Source organism: Macaca fascicularis, chromosome 6 (assembly GCF_037993035.2).
Source record: "Macaca fascicularis isolate 582-1 chromosome 6, T2T-MFA8v1.1".
Lineage (NCBI taxonomy): Eukaryota > Metazoa > Chordata > Mammalia > Primates > Cercopithecidae > Macaca > Macaca fascicularis.
In genome coordinates, this window is record NC_088380.1 from 27,798,095 (window position 1) to 27,822,333 (window position 24,239).

Here is a 24,239-nt window from a genome sequence, read left to right on the forward strand (position 1 = left end):
AGCTTTTGTTCTTTTAAACATTCTCTATCAAAATCTTGCTCCAGATAAAACTTTTACCTTAGATGAATCCTGTAAATGTCGTTTTGGGGTTTTTTGTTTTGTTCTATTTTGTTTTTAAAAGAAAAATCAGATTAATGAAGCTCTGCTTTAAAAAAAAAAAAAAAAAAAGGTTTTTTTTTGTTTTGTGTGCGTGCTTTTTATCTTTAAACAAGTAACATCCACTGTAAACTTTAAAATCAGTCTTCATGGACTAATAAAAATCTTGACACTTCGCTAAAATCTTTTACAAAAAGAGTGTCTTATGAATTGGAATCTCTGTATCACGGTCCATTGTCTTCTAGTTATGTGTTTGCACTCGCCACTGAGCTGAGACCCTCAAAATTTGGCACCATGCTTTTAGTCATAAATACTTTAAATATTTGCTGACTTCTAATGACGCATATAATTCATTACCTAAACGATTGACTAGAGCTTTTTTGAATAACTTCAAGGACATGGATACCTTCACTTTTATTTTAAAATATTAATGCAGAAGTGCTGGGTAGAGAAGGGTGTGGTCCCTTTAAATGATATGGAAGCGAGTAAGGGTGTGGTCCCTTTAAATGATATGGAAGCGAGTAAGGGTGTGGTCCCTGACTAGGGCTCCACCCTGCAGACCTAGGTGAGTACAGGCACTCCTGCCTTGGTAGCCAAATACTGCATTTCCCAAGACCACCCTGACCTCCCAAGACCCCATTCTGTGCCTATAAAAACCCCGGAGACCCTAGCCGCAGACACGCAGGCGGCTGGATATCAAGAGGAGCACAACAGTGGAGGAACACACAGATGACTGGACACAGAGAGTGACACACCGACGGCTGGACATAGAGAGTAAGACACCCACAGGCCTGGGCACCCTGGCAGGCCACCAACCATCAGAAGTAGAATGACCTGGAGTTTAGCTGGGGCAGTCAGAGGGGAGCCCAGGCTGCTGAACGGCTTTAGGGGAAACTCTTCCCACTCCATCCCGTTGTGACTTTCCTGAAGCTACCTCCACCCAATAAATCCTTGCAATCATTCTCCAAGCCCGGGTGTGATCCCATTCTTTCGGTACACCAAGGCAAGAACCTGGGATACAGAAAGCCCTCTGTCCTTGAGACAAAGTAGAAGATCTAATTGAGCTGCTTAACACAAGTCAAGTATAGACGGCAAAACCAAAAGAGCAAAACTAGAAGAGCATCATGTGACACACTCCCTCTGGAGCTTCAGGAGCTGTAAACATTCAGCCCTAGACACTGGTGTGCAGTCGGAGCCCCACAGCCTGCCCGTCTGTATGCTCCCCTAGAGGTTTGAGCAGCGGGGCACTGAAGAAGTAACCCCATTGCATGCCCTACGAGGGGGACAAGGTAACTTCCCATTTCAATATGATACATATATGCAGAAAAAGACAGTACCAATAATTATAGCTAGATATTTGATGATTGTGTATGCTCTTTTTATTTTAAGCTAGACATGAGGGATTGTTTTGTGAAGCCTACCCGGAATTTATAATTATGCTTACCTACATGTTTTACCACGTAGAAGGCTCGACTGAACTGCTAGATTTGGGAGGGAAAAGAGAAATAGTAAATGCTATGCATCTTAGAATATATGATTCTTGACAGAGGAATTGATCTATATGAGATGTGGGCAAAGCACCACCGTTATTAGCCAGTAGAGGTTTTAATACCGTGGGCCTTGATTTGGTGTTTTGAAGGGTTCGATGTCAAGCAGAATGTGGGTGTTTATAAAGAGCTGCTGCAAAACCAACTGAATGGCAATGCCATCGTTCTCCCTTGCTTAATATGTGGAATCTAGTTATATTTATTTTTCCTAACCTTGGCCACCTGCCTACCATTTAAAAGTTAATTAAAATAAAATAAAAAAGTAATAAATAAAAATAAAATAAAATAATACATAAAATAATAAAATAAAAAATTAATAAATAAAATAAAAAGTAATATATTCTACCATATTAGGAGAAAAAATAAAATAAAATGATTCTGAAATAATCGAAAGCTAAAAAATATAAAATTTAGATTGAATAAAATTTTTGGAAATCAACTCATTCATATAATAAAAGAAAGCTACATATAATAAATGGAAACGTTAACAAAGTAAATTTCTGGAAGGAAGATGATTTCCTAAAGAACAAAGACTAATATTAGCTATGATCTGTATAAAAGAATTCCACAGCAGAAGAGAAGATAGGTTCCTGAATCATCTCCAAGAGTTTAAGACTCCGGACTTTAAACTTTCAACTGCTCTGAAAGCGTGCTCTAATGTACTGAATATGTTTCCTCATCAGTAAAATGGTGGTAAGCGCCACACTTTAGTATCAGGTGTTAGTTACATAAAATCGTTGCCTAGCAAAATTTCTTGAAATTTTGACTAGCAAAAAGTTATAAATAAAGGACTAAATGAATATTAATTTTTCTCCTCTTTTCCAGTTATCCTTTGTAGACAGTGAAATAAAAATCAGTTTTGTTAATATTATTTTAAACAACTATTTACATGTTAATGTTGTCATAATAATTACTGTTGTTGTTAACTTGCTCTGACAGGGAGTTGAAACTAGAAAGAGAGTGATGAATAATTTGGAATGAATCAAAAACAGGAATGTTGAATATTTTGTGAACAATTTTTCATTTGAAAAGCTTGCATAATTTGCCCTTTCATCACAATTTAATAATAGGAATACTCCCTAAGAAATTGTTACTACAGTTGTACATAATTATTTTCTTTGAGCATAAATTCTATTTAATCTCTAAGGCAGCTGACATTTTGATTACTTATGTTTTCATTCTTTTGTTTGCAATGAACTATGATTATACTATGAGAAGCAGCATATAACTGGAACTAGTAGCTCTGTTCTTTGCATATAGTAGAAACTCATTAAATTTTTCTTAATAACTAAAGTATTATTGTTTGCTCACAACAATTAGAATTATAATCTACCATACATTTTCCACAGATTTTTTTCCGTATTATAAAAGGATTATAAATTTTACAACTATTTTAAAATTTTGAAATATAATTATCAGGGAAACAAAAAGATAGAACTTCAATGATTGTAAACAAAACCTTGCTCACAGATTTAAAATTAAATTGAATTGTCTTGTAAATATTTTTAAGAACAAAATCAAATTAGACTCTGTTTCTTACATTTGGAGATGAAGAGTTGTCCTGTAAATATGTAGGCACAAAGAATAAATATATATTGAAAATGTGATAGAAGGCATTGGAGTGCTACCCAGAAAATTATGATTTGTGACAATAACATTGAGAAGAGAAGGCAGATTCAAAGAGGTGAGCCTGGTATTGCCAAAATGTTCATCGTACTTTTGGAGAACCAGAGAAACTGAGCAGAGCTAAACAAAGAATTTGGAGGTTGAAATTAGAGTCTTTATGAACCTGAAAGTCTCATGAACACTCTAGATCATTTTGAGGGATCTGAATACATCACAACCTAAAAACTATTTAACCAGAAATAGATCAGGATTTGAAAGAACTAAACTTTTTAAAAAATATCTAAATTCGGTATTAGTTTAAGATGTTAATTTAATATTCTCTGAAGGACTATAACAAAATACAACATTCCATGTCAACTCTGAATTTTTTTTTCAGATATGATGATTCTAGAACCTAGCTTCCCTAAAATCACGTGGTACATTTTTAGAGATCATAGTATTTATTATTTCATTGATTAATAAATCATTAATCATGAGGTCAATAATTTGCTCTTGGGAGATAATTCTATAATAATTATCTATTTTTTCATAATTCATAGATTTTATCATATATAATTTTAATTTATTCCAAACAATTTTCATAATATTAATTCCATCTGTATTTTACAAAATTAATCACTAGTTATTTCAACTACATTTTCATCGTCTTTCTCTTTTTAGTATTACTAAATGTATTCACTTTTTCATTTTTAATGTTAATTTGTTAAATGGAAGATAAGTTACATATGTGTGAAAATAAATATGAAGTTATTTTAATATTCCATAACTTAATCTAAAATAGTGCATTTATTTATATGCTTGAGTTAAAAGAAATCATGAGGCCATTTGTTTTTTAATTTTCCTTTTTATTTTATTTTTACTTTTTTTTCCATTTACTCCTTTTCTGTCATTTTTAGCAGATTCAGAAAATTTATTTACTATCTATTGTATTTTCTCTGCTGACCATTAACGCTTAGATGTATGAATTTTTATTTTAGTAATAATTCTGGTGGTTATAAAATGAGCCATTACTTTATCATAGTCTAGTCAGGTTTATATTGTGCCACTTCATATAAAACGTCATAATCTAGAACCATAGAATTGTCTTAACTTCCCATACTTTCCAGTATTGCTGTCATATTTTATTTAAACATAGTTACAAACTGCATAACACAGATTATTATTTTTGCTTCAAAAGTTATTTTTGAAGAAATTAGTGGCAAAACAACAAACAAAAAACACTTTTTTACATTTATCCAAATATTTGCTATTTCTGATGCTGCTCATTCCTCCTGTAGACTCAAGTTTCCATCTGCTATCTTTTCATTTCAACCTGAAGAACATCATGTATTATTTCTTGTGGTGTAGGTCTGTTGGCAGCTTTTCTTTATCTCAAAGTACGTTTATATTAGCCTCATTTTTGAAGAAATAATTGGAGAATATCAAATTCCAATTTGATGTTTCTTTCCCAGAATTTTAAATATATTGTTCCATTGTTTCTAATTAGAAGTAGCTGTCATTATTTTCCTTGTCCTGTGGTGTGTAATGTACTCCCCTGCTGCTGGTTACTTTTAATATATTTCCTCAATTTCATTATATTTCCTTTTCAACTTTGTTAAAGAACTCTTTGGGTGTCAGTTCCCCAGATATGAATGTGGGCATATTTGTATGTGTGTTTGGATTTATATGCTTGAGATTCCTAAGCGTAGACATATGATTGTTTTCTTTATCTCTTTATTTTTAGTCTTACCACATTTAGAAAATTTTGAACTTCACATCTTCCAATATACTTTTCTGTTATTTCCGCTCACTCATTATATAATTGCAATTAGATATATGTAAGGCTTCCTAATGTTACATGTATTAAGACTATCCAGAGTTTTATTTTTAATCTTCTTTAATCACTAGTTTGCTAGTTTATGTAATTTCTAAAATTCTTTCTCCAAGTTCATTGATCGTTTCTTTTGCAGTTTTATATCTGCTGTTAAATCCATTAAGTTCATTTTAAGTTTCAATTAGTATACTTATCTGTAGTAGAATTTCCATTTGCTTCTCTGTTTTAATTTGAATTTCTCTTCCAACAGTCTCTATTTCTTTATTGATTATGGTTCACTTTTCATTGAAATTCTTGAACATGTTTTTTAAAGATATCTCACAATCTTAATCTAATAAATCCAACATTTAAGATATCTTGTAACCTGTTTCTAATTACTGTTTTTCTTGCTTATAGATCACATGTCTTTGTTTCTTCGTAAGTCTAGTATTGTCATATTTATTTTAAGCTGGGTGTTGTGGATGATATGGTGAAGTGTCAGTATTATTTTTCTATTCACTGTTAAAATTTTCTCTTTTTTAAGAGTCATACATTTTTTTCTCACAGGCAATTAAATTGTAGATAGATTCTATTACTTTTGTCATGCTCAGGCTTTTTCTTTGTTAAAAAGAACCAATTTTAGCTTTTAGTTTTAGAGAATGTTCTATTTAGCATGCATTTGTTAGTCCTAATACGTGATCTCTTTGGGGTCTCATTTAAATGCCCAGTGTTTAGTGATGTGTTTCTTAATTTGCTGAGCCAGAACTCTTTTTTGTCCCTCTTGATCTCTGGTATCCCTGTTCACCTCTCAGTTCTGCAGCACCTGCTCTCTTGAGAATATCAAGAATTTCATTTTATGCGTATGCATGTAGCCTTCTGCCATGGATATGTTGTGAAACTCCTCACAAACTTAGAAAACCTCTCCTGAATGGTATTCAGTCCTGCAGATTTTCACTACTTTAAGTAAAAGGAAATTCATGTGTCTGCATCCTGTGTTCAGTGAGACTGTTACACACTTCTTTGGTTGCATGTCTTTCTTCCACAGTCTAAAAAGTATTCTTCTACCATGGTCACAAAATCAGACAAGTCTAAGATTTAATTTGTGTGCTTTTCTTGATGTAATGACCATTGTTTTGTGCTGCCTGTCGTCCAATGAGAGATAATGCTTTATATTGGTCTATGATAAGATTATAAGTCTCATACCAATGATTCAATCATAGGCGGAAGTGCTATGTTTATAATGTGATATTATGTATTAATAAAAAAAAAACTACTGATACTCTCAAAAATACTAACTTCCAGAATCAGGAGATTGAACAAAATAAACAACACAAAAACGTTTAGACATTATGAATCCATTTATATAAGATCAAGAATAAGTAAGTCAAATATATAATTACAAAATTATAACAATTTCTTTATCACTGATTATCTATGTGAAGTGGGACTTTATTGGAAGAGGCTATGAGGGAACATTTTGGGAATCTGGATTTTTGTGTTAAGATTATAGGCATGTGCATTTGACAATGTCATTGAATTTTATGCTTAAGATTTGTGCATTTTATAACAAATTATTTTTATTAATCTGATTGAAATATAGCTGGAAAAAATGAAAATAAAGTTTGAAAATGAGGACAAAATATATACTAGAAAGACCTATAGGAGATCCGCATAACGGACTTCAAAGTCATCAGTTTGATTGATGTGTTAAAAAAAGAAGAATTTCAGTCTCTGTTCTTAAGGCCTTCAACTGATTGGAAAAAGCTTTTTCACATTATGCAGAGTAATCAGCATTATTTGAAATCAACTGATTATAAACATTAATCACATCTACAAAATACCTTCACAGCAACATCTAGACTAAGTTTTTAACAAACTGGGCACCATTGCCTAGATAAATTGACAAATAAAATTAATCAACACGCACACACACACACACTTGCACACACATAGAATATACTGTAAAATACCGTATTTATTGGGAGAAGGGTAACCAAATAATAATGTTCTAAATCTCTTATATTGTCCAAAAATAGTAAAGTTCAACGGACCTTAGGCTTTCATCCATCAAGAGTATATATTGTTGTATTTGTTTGCGAGAGCTGTTGTGACAAAATACCACCGACTGCATGGCTTAAATCACAGAAATTTATTTTCTCACAGTTCTGGAGACCACAAGTCCAACCCGCATTGGCGGGTTTGACTTCTTCTGACCTTGTTCCTTGGCTTCCAGATGCTCTTTCCTCTATGCTCATAGATTTCTGATGTTTCTCTATAGGACCTCATCTCCTCTTCTTTTACGGATACTAGTCAGAATAGATTAAGGCTCACCTTAAAGGCCTCATTTTAAAGTAATGATTTTTATAAAGGCCCTATCTCCAAATATAGTGACATTCTGAGACACTGGGTATTAGTGCTTCATTAGGGGGCTAATTAGGGGGAATAAAATTCAGTTTATAACAGCTTTATTCTTTCTTATTGTTATTATTATTATTATTATTATTATTATTATTATTTTGAGACAAAGTCTTGCTCTTGTCACGCCTGCTGAAGTGCGATGACACGATCTCGGCTCACTGCAACCTCCGCCTGTCGGGTTCAAGCGATGCTCCTGCCTCAGCCTCCTGAGTAGCTGGGATCACAGGCATGTGCCACCACACCTGGCTAATTTTTTTGTATTTTTAGTAGAGACGTGGTTTCACCATGTTGGCCAGGCTGGTCTTGAACTGTTGACCTCAACTGATCTGCCCACCTCAGTCACCCAATAAATGCTGGGATTACCGGCATGAGCCGCTGCTCATGGCCAACAGCTCTTATGTGTAAGAACTAAAAAAGAAAAGAAAAGAAAAAAAACAGTTAAACATTTATGAATAACGTGCAAATACTCAGGGAAATAGAATAATCTGTTCAGTGTTGGAAAATTTGGGTATGTTTGATTTACATTTAAATAAAAATAATGTCTTCTTGCCACCTCAGAAATACAAAGCCCATTGCTACTGAATGCATTAACTGAAAAGATAATGATATTTACATTACTATAGTCTCACTCCTCAACTGATTCATTTTTAATTGTATACGAGATCTTTTTGGGGGAGTTTATTTTCTTTGTTCTGGAAAATATGCTTTAGAAATTAATTCACTGACAATTTACTGAATGCAAATTTCCTCAGATGTAGTGGGACTAAAGTTTCCTGCTTCCTTTTCGCTATCACTATATTTTCTTTCTGATTGAATTGAATTCATGATAGTTCCTTCTCTTCCTTCTTGGAGTTAAACCATACATGGTATACATTTTCTTATAATCATTATGAACCCAAATGTATCTGAGACAGGTCTCAATCAATTTAGAAAGTTTATTTTGCCAAGGTCAAGGATGCCTCTGTGACACAGCCTCAGGAGGTCCTCATGATATGTGCCCAAGGAGGTTGAGGTACAACTTGCTTTTGTACACTTTAGGGAGACAAAATACATCAAACAATACATGTAAGGGTTGTATTGATGTGATCTGGAAGTGCAGGACATCTTGAAGCAGGGTTGGAGGGCCCTCCAGGTCATAGGTAGAATTAAACATTTTTCTGACTGGCAATTGACTGAAAGAGTTATCAGTAGTAAGGAGGGCCTGGAATATAATAAGGAGTTGTGGAGACCAAGGTTTTATTATGTAACAGAAGCTTCCAAATAGCAGGATTCAGAGAGAATAGATCTTAATGCTATGCATTAAGATTAATGTTTATAATCAGACTTAAAGTCTAGGTTGATGTTAACGCTGGAAGGTATAAGGAAGCATGTTCAACCCCTTCTTCTATCATAGCCTGGACTGGGTTTTCAGGTTCATTCTGGAATGCCCTTGGCTGAGAGGAGGGGTTCATTTAGATAAATGGGAGACCTCAGAATTTTACTTATGGTTTACGTTCTTTATATAAATTTCTTGTGGATCTAAATCTGATCCTTTTTTTTTTTTTTTTTTTTTTAACTATGTTTGTCAATGATGGTCTTTCAATTGTGGGGTGTGATTTTGCATTGTCAACTCATCTTTACATGTGACCTTATTTTGGGGAAAACTTTGAGGTTTCAGTTAAAATTTACTTTTGCTAAGATCCTTCTGTGTAGTTTTTAATCTTAGACTATGAGAAGTTGGATATACTTATATATATATATATATATATATATATATATATATATATATATATTTTTTTTTTTTTTTTGAGATGGAGTCTCACTGTGTCTCCCAGGCTGGAGTGCAGTGGCGTGATCTCGGCTCACTGCAAGCTCCACCTCCCGGGTTCACGCCATTCTCCCGCCTCAGCCTCCCAAGTAGCTGAGACTACAGGCGCCCGCCACCACGCCCGGCTAGTTTTTTGTATTTTTAGTAGAGACGGGGTTTCACCATGTTAGCCAGGATGGTCTCGATCTCCTGACCTCGTGATCCACCCGCCTCGGCCTCCCAAAGTGCTGGGATTACAGGCTTGAGCCACCGCGCCCGGCCTAAGAAGTTGGATATACTTATATATTTTATATATGTTTTTTACTTCTGTTAATTTTCCCATCAAAATTGATCTGGCTTCAATTGCAACAAGTTTCTGCCATCTTGAAGATATATATGGTAACAATATACTAGCTTTTTATGCATCATCCTTTAAGTATCTTCTGTGTGAAAACACTGCAATAGTCAAATCTAAATCCTTACTTCAGTTAACTTTAACACATGCAGAAAGTAATAAATGTAGAAAATAAATATATTTTAAATATTGTGACATATGTTATATGCTGTTATATATATATAACCATGCAGCATGCTACGAAAAATAATGATGGAGCAAGCAAAGTGGAAGTTCTGTCTTAAAGAGCGACATTAATGAATATCTTGAAGAATGAAGAGAGCCATCAAATTTTAAAAATTGTGAAAGAATTCAGGATTTGAAGAAGCATTAGGGGAACACACATCAGCAGACACAAAATTTTGAAGTCCTGAAATGGAGTATATCTTCATGCTTTCAGTGATGGAACTGACAGAGTCTAGTGTGACTGGAAAACATGTAATCAGTTTTTAACTAATTTTTAAAATAACTACTACTCAAAATGGACTTTTATTACTGCTGACATTTTAAAAATCGTACACACAAAATTTTATGTTAAAGCTCACTGTGAATAAAACTGCTTGGAAAAAAATTTAAACAATGCCAAAATATAATTTGGTGAAAATATAATGTTATAAATAAAATTAAGTATAAAACAGCAATAAAAGTCAGAGTCTGTATTATTTTAATATTTAATCTTTAATAAATAACCTGATAATTAAAACTTAAGTTCTAGAAACTCTCTTAATAAAATCAGAATAAAAATAACATAGTAAATTATGTTATCATGTAATCATTTTACATTGTCTTAGAAATGTTAATGATTGTAGTAGCCCCTAAAATATTTTTAAAAATTTAAATATTTAAATTTATCAATATTACAGTTGTTACTTTTGTTGACTTAGTAAATTTAAGGGTCAACAAACCTAAAATAAAAAATCAGCATATAAACAAATACCTTAATACCTATAAACTGTCAATAATTTTCCAATAAAGTATGACAACTATTAGATAATTGAGTAAGAAAGTAAAGTTATAGAAATAAATATCACTTTAAAACTTTTATTGTGTTTATTAAAAACATTTATTTAAATATCTAGAAAAAAAGGAAAGGCAGTCATATTCTAAAATTCATGGCAATATTTTAAAGATGGGAATTTTATCTAATTTATTTACAGCTTTAATGCAGTTTTAATTAAAATCTCTTTACATTTTTACAAATCTTCTTTAAAATTATTTAGAATACATGCCATACAGATAATGGAATATTATTCCATTTCAAGAGAAAGGAAATCCTACTATTTGGAACAACATAAATGTATTTGGAAGTCAGTATGTTAAGTAAAATAAACCAGACACAGAAAGACAAATACTGCATAAACTTACTTATATTTGAACTCTAAAGGAGTCAAACTCATAGAAACAGAGTAGAATGATGGTTACCAGGTGTCGCAGATGGGAAAAGTGTAGAACTTTGTCAACAGGTGAAAACTTGCCACTATAAGATGAACAAGTTCTGGAAGCCTAATGTACAGCATAGTGACTATAGTTAATAATGTATTGTGTACTTGAAATTTTCTGAGAGTAGATCTTAAGTATTCTCATCATATAAGCACAGAAACAGATAACAATGTGAGAATATGAATATATTATAATATATTAGCTTGCTTGTGATTATTGTTTCACAATGGATAGTTATATCAAAACATCACATTGTACACTTTGAATACATAGTTTCTATTTGTCGGTTATGCCTCAATAAAGCTGAAAAAAATAAAATTGAAAAAACCCGATTGGTCAGAAATTTGCTTTTCCATGAAAGATGTTGCTAAATATGGCAACTCTGAAAAGAAAAATAAGAAAAAAGAAAACATTAAAAGATGACATATATACATCCATTCCTTTACTCATCCAATCTTTTATTAAATAACATGTAGTGACTGCTTATCCTGCATTATAATTAAGCATATGGTGAAGAGAAAATCAAATATTGTCCTTGCTCCTGTGGAAATTTTATGTATATCACGCATACATAAACATGCATTAGTGTATACTTCACTTTTTCCTTTCCTTTCTTTCTTTCTTTTTCTTTTTTTTTTTTTTTTCTTTTTTTGAGACAGAGTCTCACTCTATTACCAAGGCTGGATTGTGATGGCATGATCTCACTGCAGCCTCCGGTTCCTGGGTTCAAGTGATTCTCCTGCTACAGCCAACCGAGTAGCTGGGATTACAGGCACATGCCATGACAGTCTAATTTTCGTATTTTTAGTAGAGATGAGGTTTTGCCATATCGGCTAGGCTGGTCTCAAACTTATATCCTCAAGTGATGCACCCACCTCGGCCATGTAAAGTGCTGGAATTACAGGCATAAGCCACTGTGCCCGGCCAATAATTTATATTTTATTATATTTTAGTATTCATATTATTTTTACAAACTATGTTCTTTTCTAAAAAAAGAGACTTGAAAAATCTTACATAAATTCACTGAGTAAAATGGAAATAAAAACTAGATATTCAAAGTGAAGGAAAGATAATTAAATAAAAACAACAAAAATCTACTTTCTATACCACTAAACTATGAGCCATATGTTTCATTAGTGTGCTAGAATATCCCTCATGTTTTTTCCTGGCTTCAACAATATACATTTAAAGTCTGTAGTTATACCACAAAAGATGCATCTGATTACATTAGGAACAAATTATTGCCTCTCATTTTCTTTACCTCTCGCTATAAGATGGATAAATATAAATGTATAAATACAGGTATTCACATCTACAGTTTTCTGTCTAACAATATATACTTAAACAATATATACTTGTCTAACAATATATACTTAAAACAATATATACTTAAAAAACAATATATACTTAAAAGTATATATATAAAAATAATATATACTTTCAAGTATATATTAAAAGACTTAAAAGGAATAGACAAAATCATTGTAAGTAATGTAATAAAAAAAGAATGTAACAAAATTGTTTTTTAAAAATATGTACTTCTTAGTTATCTTCATCTTTATATATATATATGTGATAAGCAATATATTTTATATTAAATATTTGTACTCCAGAATGAAAATTGTTATAAAGCATTAGTTTAGTTCAAAGGGGAGAAAACCAGTAGACAGTCAGGTGTCTCCAGTTCTACAAGCATAGTTAAATCAGTTAATCTCTTTCAATCTAACGTACTAACATTTCATGCTTATGCCACAGAGTCTTTATAGTTTAATACAATCTTGGCAATAACACACATCAAACTTCCTGAAGAAGGTGGTGTTATATGTAGCCCAGAGTAGTGTCGTATATAACATTGCAAACTCTTCATGAGTTTTCTGTTCATTACTGCTGTTAGGATAGCAGTGTTCCAGATTTTATTGATTAAATAACTATGTTTCACAGATGCATTACTTTCCATTTTTCCAGATTGAATTTCCCTTTAATACATTTTTACACTTTCGATTTTTACTATTTTTAGATGTATTATAGACATTCTGTTTTTCTACCTGACAGTTTGACATGGTCAAAAAACGAGTTTGAATGTGCTGTTTAATCTCACCCCCCAGCGTTATTACCAGGGCTCCTCACTCATACATAGCACAAACGACCTGCACTGCAGCATGCTCATTGGCAGCAAGCACAGGGTCATTTGCAAGCATGGTTTCTTAATTACACATAATATACAGCCACAGGATGTCAGTCTCATGTATTGAAAGTTATAGAAATGTCAATTATATAGTATTTGGGAATGGGGGAATTTGGTCTGTTTCTTATATATTTCATTTAGGCAGTGGTAGGTTAAACCTAACTCTTGCCTATAGCCTGAATATAGATAAACTAATCATATTCTCTTTGCTAATTATGTTATTTATGATTTATAAAGAAATCTGTGGCCGGGCGCGGTGGCTCAAGCCTGTAATCCCAGAACTTTGGGAGGCCGAGACGGGCAGATCACGAGGTCAGGAGATCGAGACCATCCTGGCGAACACGGTGAAAAGCCGTCTCTACTAAAAAATACAAAAAAAAAAAAAAACAAAAACAAAACTAGCCGGGCGAGGTGGCGGGCGCCTGTAGTCCCAGCTATTCGGGAGGCTGAGGCAGGAGAATGGCGTAAACCCGGGAGGCGGAGCTTGCAGTGAGCTGAGATCCGGCCACTGCACTCCAGCCTGGGCGACAGAGCGAGACTCCGTCTGGAAAAAAAAAAAAAAAAAAAAAAGGAAATCTGTGATACTTGAATATATTAATTTCAGAAGAGTAGGTTTATTTCTTTCTAAATTATTGAGTGAACACCAACTAGGATTAGAAAATTTCTACTGTACATATTCAAAGCCAAAGATTGTCAAAAGCAGGAGCGATTCATTTTATCAAGTACCCAGAAGATTGTTGGCATTTTATTGAATAGTACCTACTAAATATATAATATTGATCCATAGAATTAATGGCGTTTTTATACATTACAATTATGTTACAACCATTTAATTTAATTTTCAGATGTGTATTACATGTAAACAATAATTCTGGCCTTTCCAGTTTGCAAACAGATGGCAATACTAGTAGAAGAGGGAAAGTCATGATTTGTGGGTGTTGACTGTTAAGTAAATCCCTACTATATGCCTAATGGTATGGGAAAAGGAGGTCAATATGCCAAATAATTATAATGGTAAGAATATGATAATTATTATGGTAGCAGTATAAAATAGGATAGAGAGATTGAATTGTAGAGGAAGTGTTAATGAATTCTGATGGGGATTATCAAGGGAGTCTTTTATGCAAAAACAAATTGACCTTTATTCTGGGCCATGAAGTATAGAAATTATGTGTGTAAAAGAGCATGATGAAATGGTCATGGCCCTTGAGCCCTCAAGGCTTTGTGATGTGATATAAATATTCATGAAAACCTGTCGATACCTTGAAGCCCCTCTACTCTGTCAATAGCAGCTTCTGTGACTTCGGGACAATAGTAACTTTCTAAATCAAATACATATTTTCAGAATGAGAACTGGTTTTATACATGCCCACTTTGAAGCTCATAGAAACTACCTTGAGAAAGACCCACCATTGCAAGACTGCTGTGTCAGCAACTATAGCTTTGGGGAACTGACACATCTCAAGAAACTGTGTGGCTTGAACCAGGCTGCTAAATACTGCAGGGGAGAAGCTTCTCTCTCTAAAATCTGATTATCACAGATGAAACAGATGACCCTCTTTCCCAAAATACTGCACCTCAAATATTTTATACCTGTCCACACTATTATTGGTAGACAAGATTTGAACAGGCAATAGTAGGCACTGACCAAAATCTTGCTTCTATCAGAATCAACACATTGAGGGAATTTAACCGTGTTGTGTACAAGCAGAAAATTCCACAGAGAGCAAGTTATGTTTGAAACCAGCATATCCGATGATGAAACAAGTGGAACAAAACCCTTAAAACAATCAAACTCAACTGCTTTTTCTTTCTTCCTTTTTTTTTTTTTTTTTTTTTTTTGTTGTTGTTGTTTTTTTAGATGGCGTCTCATTCTGTGGCCCAGGCTGGAGTACAGTGGTGCAATCTTGGTTCACTGCAACCTCTGCCTCCAGGGTTCAAGTGATTCTCCTGCCTCAGCCTCCTGAGTACCTGGGATTACAGCATGCGCCACCATGCCTAGTTCATTTTTGTATTTTTAGTAGAGACAGGGTTTCACTATATTGGCCAGGCTGGTCTCGAACTACTGACCACAAGTGATCCGCCTGCCTCGGCCTCCCAAAGTGCTGGTATTATAGGGCTGAGCCACTGCACCTGGCCAAACCCAACTGCTTTATCTCTCCAGCCTTACTTATAATTTGAAAAAATAAAACAAACAAAGGCAGTCATACACACAAAATAGTTCCAATCTGAATTAAACATATCTAGAGGCAGTATTGATCTGTGTAGAATTCCAAAACCTCATGATAGATAGTCCAGCTATTTAAGTGTACATTAAAATACATTTGTCTGTACTGTAAGGCATCCTTATCAATATATTATGAACATTAAAAATATTAAAGAGGTCCCCGTTGTCTTTTGGTGGCCTTATATTCCATATGATAGCAAATACTACCTCATATTATGTAAGGGACTTGAGCCTACAGGAATTTAGGTGTTCACCAGTCATCATGGAACCAATTCTCCACAAATACCAAGGCATGACTGTAGTAGGCAGTCAAATAATTTTAAATTTAACTATTATCTGTTGACACGATTGATGACTAATGGGAGCAAAAGACAGTTAGGGAGCCTACCTTGACCTCTGTTTGTATAGACCATGGAGTGCAAGAAGCTGTCATATGGGATATAAGGCCACCAAAAGACATGTGATCTTTTATTTATTTATACAATGTGTAATGATTAAATCGGAGTATTTAGACTACCCATCACCTCAAACATTTATCATTTCTTTGTGTTGGGGCTATTTCAAATCTTCTAGTTATTCTGAAATACACAATAAATTGTTGTTCACTATACACTTTACTGTGCTATCAAACACTAGAACTTACTCCTTCTGTATAACCGTATGTGTGTTCCCCTTAACCAACCTCTCTTCAACTAACTCCTCTACTCCTCCACACTCACTCTTTTCAGCCTCTGATAAGTATTATTCTATTATCTACCTCCATAAAATTAATTTTTTAAGCTCTCACATATGAGTGAGAACATGTGATATGTGTCTTTCCATGCCTGGCTTATTTCACTTAACATAATGACCTCCAATTCCACCTATGTTGCCGGAAATGAGAGGATTTCATTTTTTTATGGTTGAACAGTATTTAGTTGAACATATATACCACATTTTTCTTATCTATTCTTCTCTTGATGGACATTTAGGTTAATTCTGTATCTTGACTATTGTGAATAGTGCTGATGAAAAATAAACATAAGGGTGTGGGTATCCCTTTGACATACTAATTTTGTTTTCTTTGGATAAATACCAGTAATTAGATTGCTGGATTCTATGATAGTTCTATTTTAAGTATAAATTAATCTAAAATTCAACAACTTTTTTCAGTTTTTCTCCTATTAAGAACACCACTCAGAGTTAGGCATTTGCACTCATACATCCAGCTACTCAAGAGGCTGAAGATTGCTTGAGCCCAAGAGTTCATATCTAGCCTGGGCAACATAGTGAGATTCCATCTCTTTTAAAAACAAACAAACAAACAACAGTAACAAAACACACACACACACACACACACACACACACACTCACCTACCATCCTTATATTTACTTACAATTTACATCTTTACCATGAAATTTTTCTTTAATAATAAATCCATCTTTAATTCCAAATATGTGTGTATGCAACTGATATACTAGCCATATTATCGTGCCTAAGGAGGATTTGAAACACTTACTAAAACTTTTAAGATGCCATTCTGATATTCTAAGTACAAGAAGTAAGCTAAGTAAGCTGAACAGTACTGTACCTGGAGAAAGTGTATCTTATTTGGTATCACAGTCTGGTACTTTTCCTATATACTAGACACGAATATGCTAGAACCTGAAAGATGACTACCTTTGACCCTTTGAAGTAAGTGAGATGCTAATATGCTTTTTCAAGTGGATATACACAATCTTCTCTTGTTCGTTCATATGCTCTTCTACCTTTAAAACAACAAGCCAATTTCAGCACCCAACATGTGTAAGCATCTACACCCAGTAGTGGTTTTCTTCAGATGGTATTTTCTACCAAATAGATGATCATTTTTTCTACTGAGCTAAAGGAACAAATAGTTGAATTGCTTTGAATAATATAGATGGAAATAAAGAGCAAGAGCTCCATTGAAAAAAATATTTAAATTTACTAAATGCACAATTATTTCATTGAGTGATTTTAATTTTTGTTGAAATTGTAAATAGACCTGAAATTTAAGTTCAGGTCAAAAAAATTTATAAAGATATATGAAATCAGCAGCTCAGATGACTCAAGGGGCAATAAAAATATAAGCTGACATACTGGAAGGGTTTATATAAAGTTGGGGTCAAACCCCCTGATATGGTTGGGCCCAAAATCTCATCTTGAATTATAAACCCCATAATCCCCAGGTGTCAAGGGTGGGACCAGGTGGAGGTAATCAGATCATGGGGCTGGTTTCCCCCATGCTGTTTTCCTGATAATGAGTGAGTCCCATGAGATCTGATGTTTTTATAAGCATCTGGCATTTCCCCTGCTTGCACTCATTCTCTGTCTTGCCACCTTGTGAAGATGTGCTTTTCACTATGATTATAAGCTTCCTAAGGCCTTACCAGCCATGCAGAACTGTGAGTCAATGAAACCTCTTTTCTTTATAAATTACCCAGTCTCAGGTATTTCTTCATAGCATCATAAGAATGGACCAATACAGCCTCCCAGTAGCTTATAGAACTCTTAAGGTCACTGAAGTTTAAGTAGATATTAAGAGGCAGGAATGCATCCACTAAATTTTGAAGTGCAATGGACTGTGACAATGATAATGTGCCTGACTTATTTCTGAACCTGAGAAGCTTATCATTCATAGTTCAATTGCATGCAACCATTTTGTCAAAAAGCTGTACTCCAGAGTACTTCATCAGCTTGAACCTGTAAGTGGTGAAGAAATTAAATCCAAGCCAAATGGTATTTGGATTCTGTGGAAGAATAGGGCCTGGTCTGGTAGAGAAGTGTTTTCTTAGCCCACATAAGAGGCCTAAAGAAATTCAAAAATCACCAAGAGATACCTTCTCTTTTCTGAAAATAACACCTGGCTTTGCACTCCTCTACTTCTACCACATTTTAGTTTAAATTTTCCACATCTCTCTCTCTTAATCCCATGTTGAACAATGTTCTTTTTTCTAGATGAATCATTTAAATGATACTTTTTCTTACTGTATTACTGCTTGATTCTATTTAGCTCTGATGCCATGTCCTATAGCCACACAAAGGACAATTGGGTATGACATCTGGGTATGTCATTGGGTATGACATCTGGGTATGACATGGAGTTATGATCATTAAATTCCTTTCTCACTCTTGCTCAGTGTGCGGAGTCCTTCTTGTCTAGAAATCAGGACACTCACACTACCTAAATATTGTTTTTTGTTAAAATTTGAAAATAAAAAAGGTACTCTCAGAAATGGATGAATGCTTTAAAAGTATCTGTGCATTTTAAACATATTTCCTACTATTCACTATGAACAGGGTGTACTATCTCATTATTTTAAAATGGAAAATTCTTTTGGACACATTGGCCATCATCTGTCAATCTGCTGGTTACGAATTGCTTTGATAAAATATTTAATTAAGATTTAGATATTTTTAGTATATATTAATTTAATAATCACCCATTCTGCAGTTACATTTTAATGGGAGTTGGTTTGTATGCAACTTAACTACTTTCTAATTACATAACCTTTCACGATCATTTAGCCCTTTAAATTACAGATTCTTCAACTGTAATATGGTCATGAAATAACTAGGTGAAGGTATCATGAATACAAAATGAAATAATAACAGGTAAGAGCAAATGGTCATTAAATATGCCAATTAATATTAAAAGTATATAAAGTTTAGTCTGTTATCTTGAGAACTAGGTGAAGATTAATTACTTGAAAGTACATGTTCAATAAAGTCCTTGAAGAAATTTTAGCATGATTTTTATTGTCAAAATAATATTGAATATGACATCACTTTATAAGTAACAAAGATATACTTGGCTTTTAAGATGTAAGCAGATATTATCCTTCAAGCATTTTTATTAGCAATTTCTCTTTATGCAACCTATAGATAATTGTTCTATGCTTACTCTTTAACCTGTAGCTGAGCTTCAGATGCTGCTTGTGCATCATTGCTTTGGCTGCTTCAATATGGATTATCAGGATTTACTCTGAAGCTGGAAACCTGTGTCAATTAACTACATCAGTGCACGTAAGGCCTCTATTACTGTAGAAATGCTATTGGATTCCCTGAGTTCCACATCATGCCTTCACTACATTCCACATTATTCTGCTGACATCGATGCCTCTGCTTCTTGATTCCCTGGCCAAGCCAGAGTTTAACATTTCATATTAAAACTGTAATAAATAGGAGGGTATAACAGAAAGTATGGAAATATAAGGAAGAACGCTCAGTAAGTAACTATGAAGAGAGAGATCAACAGAGAAAAAAGAAAAAAGAGATTCAACTACTATGAAATGAAAAATTGTACTTGTGTAATTTTATACTTCTTATCAACAAGATTAAAAGAGAGATGGCAGGGATTCTAGCATCCCAAAATATCCTGAGTTTTCTGGACATTAGCAGACTAACCCTACTAAATTTGGTGTTATAAGAGGTTGTATGTTTGGGTATAAATTGCCAGCTGATGCTTTATGTACAATTTTTCAGCATCATGGAATTTTCTATTGTGTCTTTGGCATAGCTAATTGATTCTTCTGTTTCAAGTACCAAAATACTTAGACTTTGCATCTAAATATGTATGTAAGCCTCTTGAATTTAGATAGCGAAGGCCACAGCCTCAAACATTTGCCTTGTTTGGCGATGAATACTGATGCTTTCTTTGGCAAAGAAATGATTCATATTCAATAAATCAAGGACATTATACATTTGTGCTGAATTTACTGAATTTATTTTAGTTATGGCTTTACATTTGTTTAAATTTGTTACCCAGAATATGGTCAGATTGTCAGATGAAATTTATTAACTGTATTACTATTTTTTCAAACTTTATGTACTCATAATATGGTTTCTTTAAAAATGCATAACATAATATACCAAGAACAAGAATATCCCAGCACTTTGGAAGGCTGAGGTGGGGAGATTACTTGGAGTCAAGTGTTCAAGACCAGCCTGGCCAACATGGTGAAACACTGTCTCTACTAAAAATCCAAAAATTAGCTGGACTTGGTGGCGGGTACCTGTAATCCCAACTACTTGGGAGGCTGAGGCAGGAGAATCACTTGAACCCGGGAGGCAGAGACTGTAGGGAGCCAAGATCCTGCTACTGAACTCCAACCTGGGCAACAGAGCAAGACTCCGTCTAAAAAATAAAAATATAAAAAAAGAACAAGAACAATACAATTTGTATCGAATTGGAACTGAATATTTAGGTTTTAAAAATCACCTTCAAAATTTGGGAAATACTAGTCTTGAAATTTTCTTGAATGAAAGCATGGAGGCATGAAGTCATTCATGTTAAAAGGAGGGACAAAAATAGGAAAATGATACAGAAAGCAGTGAAGGCAAATAAAAACTGGAACATCTGATTTCTCACTTAAGCTTATTTCAAACAATAAAGTGAAAATGATAAAATTTCAAAACAGCTTTAATATTCTTTGTGTGTGACAACCATGAGCACAGACTAGTCTTTTATATTGTTTGTTTTCATAAAAATACAAAATATTTAGGTGTACACACATATTAGGTATGGAAATTGAGGTTTCGGTTCAATTATAATATTGTCTTTTCCCATTATATTTCTTTTGTAAACATTGAAAACTTGAACTCTTTTGATAATCTTGATGTGAAATAATGTTTCCGAGAATATACTAAACATTCATTACAACTATTGCTTTAATATTGAACCAAGTAACTGGACATGGTGACTTATGTCTATAATACCAGTACTTTGAGAGGCTGAGGCAGGAGGATTACTTGAGGCCAAGAGGCTCTAGACCAGCAACATAGAAACACCCTGTCTCTATGAAAAAAAAATTTTTTTTTTGAGACGGAGTCTCGCTCTGTCACCCAGGCTGGAGTGCAGCAGCGCAATCTCGGCTCACTGCAAGCTCCGCCTCCAGGGTTCACGCCATTTTCCTGCCTCAGCCTCCTGAGTAGCTGGGACTACAAGCGCCTGCCACCGTGCCTGGCTAATTTTTTTGTATTTTTTTAGTAGAGACGGAGTTTCACCGTGTTAGCCAGGATGGTCTCCATCTCCTGACCTTGTGATCTGCCCACCTCGGCCTCCCAAAGTGCTGGGATTACAGGCGTGAGCCACCGCGCCCGGCCCTCTATGAAAAATTTTAAAAAGTAAGTTAGGTGTGGTGGTGAAATGTATAATACGTATAATACGTATATATAATACATATACATATATACACGTATAATACGTATATATAATACATATATATGCACATGTGCACACAACCACACGTGCACGCACGCACGCACACACACACACACACACAATAAAGAGTAACCAAACTCCTGATTGTCTTAAAAGAAGATTTAAGGTCATCAAAATCTTAAGTTCTCTTCACTTAGGCATAATATTACTTACAAATAATTTTTCAAAAAAAAGAAAAACAAATTCAATTGGAAATGTAATAAGTAACTTTCTTTTGTAACAAAACACTCCATGTTGATATTTAAAACATTATTTGAGGTTATAGTTTTTTTTACATATGGCATATGTTATAATTTGAGAATAGTTTTAAATATATTAATGGTAGACTGAGAGTTAAACTAGCTAGTCCGTTCTTTTAATTATATTGGATGTGGACCTTCCATAGAGAATACTATATGAATCTGTGAAAGAGAAAATAATGTATGCATGTCATAGAATTCTTGGCACAAAAACAGAAAAATGACATGACTAAGTATCTTAGTCTGTGTGACTTGCTGTAACAAGTATCACAAACTGGGTGGCCTATTAACAACAAAAATTTACTTCTCACAGTTTTGGAAGCTGGGAAGTCCAAGATCAAGTACCAGCAGATTCACTGTTTAGCAATGGCTGATTTCCTAGATAGATGTCTTTTTGCCTCACATAATGGAAAGGATGAGGAATTTCTCCGTGGTGAAATGGTTATTGTGTGTAATAAAGACAATAACCCTATTTACGAGGAGTCTGCCATCATTAACTAGTCACACCTCTTAACAGCCCACATCCTAAAACCATCACCTTGGGGATGAGGATTTCAACACATGAATTTGATGGGGTCATAAACATTCAGGGCATTGCACTTAGGTCAGCCTTTCTCTGAAAGGCTACATTTAAGATGATACAGAGGGGCAATAGATAAAATGTTTGACCAATATTCAATTTTAAATAATAGCATATATAAAGTTATTAGGGTGAAAAATGATACCAGAAAGATAAAGAACAGTGTGATCAATGATTAGGTAATAAAAATGAGAGCAGTGTATGATAAATAATGGATTAAATGGAGGATTTTTTAAAATGGTGCATGCTAAGAAAAAAGAAGTTATTACCCCATGTGTATTTTTTTTAAAAAAAGGCTTTGAAAGTAAGTGAAACAATGATTAGGAGTCTATAATGATATAAATGAATGATTAAATTAAAGAATAATGACTTATTTTCCTATTTGGGTGCCTTTTATTTCTTTCTATTGCCTGATTGGTCTGGTTAGAACTCCCAGTACTGTGTTGAATGAGAGTGGTAAAAGTGGGCATCCTTGTCTTGTTCCAGTTTTCTAGGGGAATACTTCCAGCTTTTGCCCTTTCAGTGTTATATTGATTGTGGGGTTCTCATTGATGGCTCCTATTATTTTGCAGTATGTTTTTTTGATGCTTCGTTCTTGGAAGACTTTTATAATGAAGAGATTTGGGGTTTTAATAACAGCTTTTCCCAGATCTATTAAGATGATCATATGATTTTTCTTTTTAATTCCATTTATGTGGAGAATCATATTTATTGATCTGCATATGTTGAACCAACCTTGCATCTCAGGAATGAAGTCTACTTGGTTTTGGTGAAGTAGGTTTTTGATGTGCTGTTGGATTCAGTTTGCTAGTATCTTGTTGAAGATTTTTGTGTCTATGTTCATCAGGGATAGTGGCCTGTAGTTTTCTTTTTTTGTTGTGTCTTTGCCAGCTTTTGGTATCAGGGTGCTGCTGGATTCATAGAATAAGTTAGAGAGTGTTCCTGTCTCCTTGATATTTTGGAACAGATCCAGTGGAATTGGTACCATCTTTTCTTTGTATGTGTGGTAGAATTCAGCTGTTAATCTATTCACTCTGGGGCTTTTTAGGGTTATATTTTTTTTTTATTACTGATTCAACTTTGGAACTTGATATTAGACTGTTCAAGGATTAAAATTCTTCCTGATTCAATCTGGGGAGATTGTGTGTTTCCAGACATTTATCCATTTCCTCTAGATTTTCTTTCATGTATATAGAGGTGTTTGGAATAGTCTTTGAGGATCTTTCGTATTTCTGTGGGATCAGTTTTAATGCCATCTTTGTTGTTTCTGATTGTGTTTATTTGGATTGTGCCTTTTTTTGTCAATCAAACTAATAGTCAATTGATGTTGTTTATCCTTTCAAATAAAAAGCTTTCGGTTTTGGTGATTCTTTGTATAGATTTTGTGGTTTTGATTTTGTTCAGCTCAACTCTAATTATAGTTATTAATTTTATTCTGCTAACTTTGGAGTTAGTTTGTTCTTGTTTTCTAGTTCCTCTAGGTGTGATGTTACATCTTTAATTTGAAATCTTTCTAACTTTTTGATATAGGCATTTGGTGCTGTAAATATTCCTCTTAAGACTGTTTTGCTGCATCCCAGAGATTGTGGTATGTTGCATCTCTGTGTCCATTTACTTCAAAAAGAAAGTGTTTTTTGTTTGTTTCTGCCTTAATTTCATTGTTTACCCAAAAAACATTCAGGAGC

General features: G+C 33.9%; 1 long non-coding RNA gene across 4 annotated transcripts in view; it reads left to right on the forward strand.

The window, feature by feature from the left end:
* The first annotated feature begins 681 nt into the window (after window positions 1–681).
* Window positions 682–24,239, forward strand: part of LOC102140539 (uncharacterized) — a 289,337-nt gene continuing 265,779 nt past the window's right edge. For 2 of the 4 annotated variants that reach the window (XR_006698672.2, XR_012414518.1), the window contains exon 1: window positions 696–1,385. This is a non-coding gene — a long non-coding RNA (uncharacterized lncRNA). Of the gene's footprint in view, window positions 1,386–24,239 lie in introns of all 4 variants that reach the window. The other 2 variants (XR_012414516.1, XR_012414517.1) reach the window with 2 other exon arrangements.